The sequence below is a fragment of the Penaeus japonicus genome, unplaced genomic scaffold (assembly GCF_977035675.1).
Source record: "Penaeus japonicus unplaced genomic scaffold, GWHDUDI00000001_assembly GWHDUDI00000023, whole genome shotgun sequence".
Lineage (NCBI taxonomy): Eukaryota > Metazoa > Arthropoda > Malacostraca > Decapoda > Penaeidae > Penaeus > Penaeus japonicus.
The window spans coordinates 17,877,768-17,882,767 of record NW_028234425.1 but is presented as its reverse complement, the minus strand read 5'-3'; positions in this window follow the sequence as shown (position 1 = coordinate 17,882,767).

Genomic DNA, 5,000 nt, shown 5'->3' with positions numbered 1-5,000 from the left:
GAGAGAGAGAGAGAGAGAGAGAGAGAGAGAGAGAGAGAGAGAGAGAGAGAGAGAGAGAGAGAGAGAGAGAGAGAAAGAGCGAGTGAGCAAATGAGGAGGAAAAAGAGAAAAAGAAGGAGAAGAGGTTGGGAGGAGGGAGGAGAAAATTTGGGGAGAAGGGGATGTAGTCGGAATGTGGGAGACAGACGCGCGTCGAGAGAGAAAGGGAGAGGGGGAGGGATAGGGCGTGTGTGGGGGGTTGGGTGGGGGCGGTGTAAAGGTGAGGCAGACGAAGAAAGAGTGTGAAAAAGAGAGGGAGAAATAGAACAATATAGAGGAAGGAAGAAGAAGGGTAGGGAGAGAGTAAAAGAAAGAGGGGAAAGAAAAGAAATGGATAGATAAGATACTGAGAAAGAGAGAGAGAGAGAGAGAGAGAAAGAAAGTAAGAAAGAGAGAGAGAGAGAGAGAGAGAGAGAGAGAGAGAGAGAGAGAGAGAGAGAGAGAGAGAGAGAGAGAGAGAGAGAGAGAGAGAGAGAGAGAGAGAAAGAGAGAAAGAGAGAAAGAGAGAAAGAGAGAGAGAGAGAGAGAGAGAGAGAGAGAAAGAGAGAGAGAGAGATCACAAGAAGAAAGAAGTAGAGACAAAAGGTTAAATGAAGGACAGGCAGCTATTACAAAGCAGTAGGAGACTCTCATATTAATAGACAGATTTATCATAAAAAGAAGAAAAAAAGAAGAAACACAAAATTCCAAGATACGCCTATGACAAAACTAGAAAGAGAAAGATTAATGTCGCAAGCAAACACGTATAAAAAAACATTAAATAAACTAAAATAATATACAAAGTAAATAGACAAATAAAAATGAGAAAATAAAATATCCGTAAAAAATTAGAGAATGAATGTGAAAGGAGAGTAAACCAAAATTTTGTTCAGTACGGATAAAGGTCAAGCTAAGGTCATCCCTTTCTAAATACCAATCACTTATATAGGGATTGTGTTCTATGCGCCTTTTTTTGCGAAGTGGCCCTCTGCTCTGCATATTCAGACCACAAAGACCAAATATAGGAAATGGGCCCCAAAAGAGGTAATAAAAGAGATTATATACAGGGGGTTTATATCCAAATTTTAAGACAGATTAAATGATATGATATTGATGCCGCCAAGAATCTTGAATTATGAGATACGCCAAGAGAGACTTGAAGACCTGGGAGATGTATCATTATGAAACATCAATCTCTGCGTGTGTTTGTCTTTTAAATTATCTCGAGAAGTGGAGATGAAAGCCAGTAAGCGTATTGCTTAGGAACCCATCGACTTGCAGTGTAAAGTGTAGAGTATTTAGTTCATTTGATGCACGATTTTCAACAAATAGATAGACAAATAGATAAATGATAGAGCATGCACTGATCACAACCCCTTACGTCGAGGCTGAGAGGGAAATGGAAGTAAGAGACGGACGCGCCAAGGGGGAAATGGATCTAACAATAAATGTGCATTTCGTGGATCTGTGTGTTTGTGTGTTTGGATTCCAATCAGTTGGAGTTCCCAAGCTGGACGGAGATTGGCCAATAATCTGCTCATCCCAAACAGGTAGACTAAGTGCGGACATTGCACTCGTAATATGACAAACAAATGAGGGACCGACAGATACTCCGCGGGCCGGCTAGGCAGCGATGTAAGGAAACGGGGTCACTAGACTCTTGGATTTGGGAACCTGTCAATCATTTATTTTTCATCCGTGGAGCGCTTGGCTGCTTGGGCGGGCGGAGGGCGTATAAAGAGGTCGGCTGATGATGATCTCTTTACCTATATATATATATATATATATAAATATATATATATATATATATATATATATATATATATATACACAAATTTTACTTCTCTGACAATGAATTGAACTCGGGCCTTCTGAGTGAGAATCCCGGCTCCTATCCATATGGATAGGAGCCGGGATTCTCACTCAGAGGGCCCGAGTTCAATTCCCTGTCAGGGAAGTAAAATTTGTATTTCTATGTTAAATGCGTTATTGCAGTGTACCATCTTTCATACATATATATGTATATATATATACATATACATGTACATATATACATACATACATACATATATATATATATATATATATATATATATATATATATATATATATATATGTGTGTGTGTGTGTGTGTGTGTATGTGTGTGCGTGTAAACACACGCTCGCGCACACATATGTATGTATATATATCATATATACTTATAGATATATATACATCATATTACGAACTCCAAATGAAAATAAGTCAAAGGATTACCCTCAAACATTTGGAGTTTGGAACTGATATATGTTTACATACATATAAGCTCACACACACACACACACGTACACATAATTCCAAACGCCCAATGAAAACGAGTAAACGAATCCCCACCAGACCCCCCCCCTCCCGTCCCCGCCCTCCGCCCGTCCAAACAGCCGAACGCGTCACGGTGGCTGGATGCAATAAGCTGAAGCGGGCGAATTACCTCACTCTCGCTCGCCTCTTCGCTAAAGGGACTCGCCTCACTCACCACCCGCCCATTGCTCAATCTGGGTGGCGTATTCCGTGGGAAGAATGGGCGTGGAAGGACACTGTGCCTGGGAAAATGCCACTTCGCTGGACCTCCTGATGAATGATTAATGGATCTCAAAAGCGACCATATGCCGGGTAAGGTGTATAAGTTTATTGTTTTCAAAGGCATGGGAGGCAACGTTCTCTACCGCGTTGATAGAATGGCAGGGGGAAATGCACTATGCACAAGGTGTGTGCATTGAAAGAGGAGACAAAAGCCCTGAAGATGAAGCCTTAAGTGGATTTCGAAACTGTTGTGTCATCTTCCGATAGGCCTACTTTATGGACGGAATGTCAGCGTCATGACTAGGGTAATGCTGGGGGTGATCTACGGTTATATTGTTATATAAAATGTGCTTTGTTGTTTGTAGGATTAACTATATTTTTGGATTTTGTTGCGAATGGCCGAGGTTTATTGTAAAAATAGTTCTTACTTACTCAGAAAGTGGTTTGAGAACGTGACTGAAGGTACGTTGCACATTTTGCAACTTTCTCTGGTGGGGAAAGAGCAGCAATACTTAACTAGTGTGACACAAAAATATGATTGCACGGCGGACTCTTATCTCTGAAATTAATTTCCGCAAACACTCATGGTATTGCACATCAAAACGACTTTGATGCATTGCACAAGCATCTGTTGAAACAACAAACATTAACGTAGAGAAATACACAGAGCACCCCACCTTCTCTCATTTCCTCCCGATATCTAAAAGAAAAGAAAAGAAAACAATAATCCAGAATAAAATTAAGAATGACATTTCCAAGCACGATATATATATAAACACATTTTTATCTCATTCCTCATGGGTTAGAGACCTGGCGTTGCCGAATACCTACGTCACTGGACCCTTACGCTGCATGACGCAACGGTGACGTAAGCGTGACGTAATCACGATGCCTTATCTCGTGGTCTTCCGGGCTCTTTCTCTCCTCTTACTCATCCTCTTCGGTTCTCGTTTGGTGTGCTGCTGATGTCACTTTCTTTCCGTTTTTTCTCGTTAAAAAGAAGAAAAAAAATATATATACATATATTTTTTGTAGTTTTGTTGTGGGATCATGATTGACAAAGGAAGATGATGCTGTGGGAAAATAGATATCTATACGTAAATAGATAAGTAGATGGCTAGAGATAGGGACAAGGATATATAGAAAATAGATGTACAGATGGATAGATAGATATATATATCACAGGAGAGAGAGATACGTAGATACATAGCTATATACATAGAGAGAGAGAGAGAGAGAGAGAGAGAGAGAGAGAGAGAGAGAGAGAGAGAGAGAGAGAGAGAGAGAGAGAGAGAGAGAGAGAGAGAGAGAGAGAGAGAGAGAGAGAGAGAGAGAGAGAGAGAGAGAGAGAGAGAGAGAGAGAGAGAGAGAGAGAGAGAGAGAGTTCCACCCCCACGACCCATAATGGTGACCTACTTCCTTTCGCTTCCCCCCCACACCCAGCCCCCCTACCCCTCCCCTACATCAGTGTCCCCCAAGGTCGCTGTTACGGGCGGCCTATACGGAGCCGGAGGGAGGGTGGGGGGCGGGGAGGGGGGATGCAGTCGAGAAACAAGGTCTTTCCTCCTGAGCCTCGAGATGTACGTAATCACTTGTCTCAATAAACTTCAAAGTCGAGTATACACAAGTCCATCCCTGCGACAGAATGCGCGTCGTCTGAAATAGGAAGGTTATTGGTCGTGTTATTAGTCTGTTGCATTATGATTTCTGTTAGCATTAGCATTGTTAGCATCGTCATAACAAGCAGCAGCATTACTGATGCTGATTTTATCATTGTCGTAATCATCACTTTGATAGTAATGATAAGACGGATAATAAAGATAATAGTAATATTATTATTATCATTACAATGATTATTAGTGTTTTTACTATCAATACTACAGTAATTTGTATTGTTACTATCACCATTATTATCATTATCATACTCATCATCATTATCGTTAATATTCAGTTCCATTGTCATTATGATAATGATGCTCATATTTTTTGTCGCCGTCATTATCATCATCATAGTTATTATTGTTGCTATGATTATCATCATTGAAATTATTAGCATTAGTAATCATATTAGCAAAAGTCGTGGCAGTAGTAGTATGAGTAGTAGTGAACTTTATAGCACAAGCTGTAATAGTATCATTATTATATAATGATTATCTTTATAATGATGATTATCATCCTGATCATCATATAGGAGAGAGAGAGAGAGAGAGAGAGAGAGAGAGAGAGAGAGAGAGAGAGAGAGAGAGAGAGAGAGAGAGAGAGAGAGAGAGAGAGAGAGAGAGAGGAGAGAGAGAGAGAGAGAGAGAGAGAGAGAGAGAGAGAGAGAGAGAGAGAGAGAGAGAGAGAGAGAGAAAAAAAATATAACACATACACACACACACACACACACACACACACACACACACACACACACACACACACA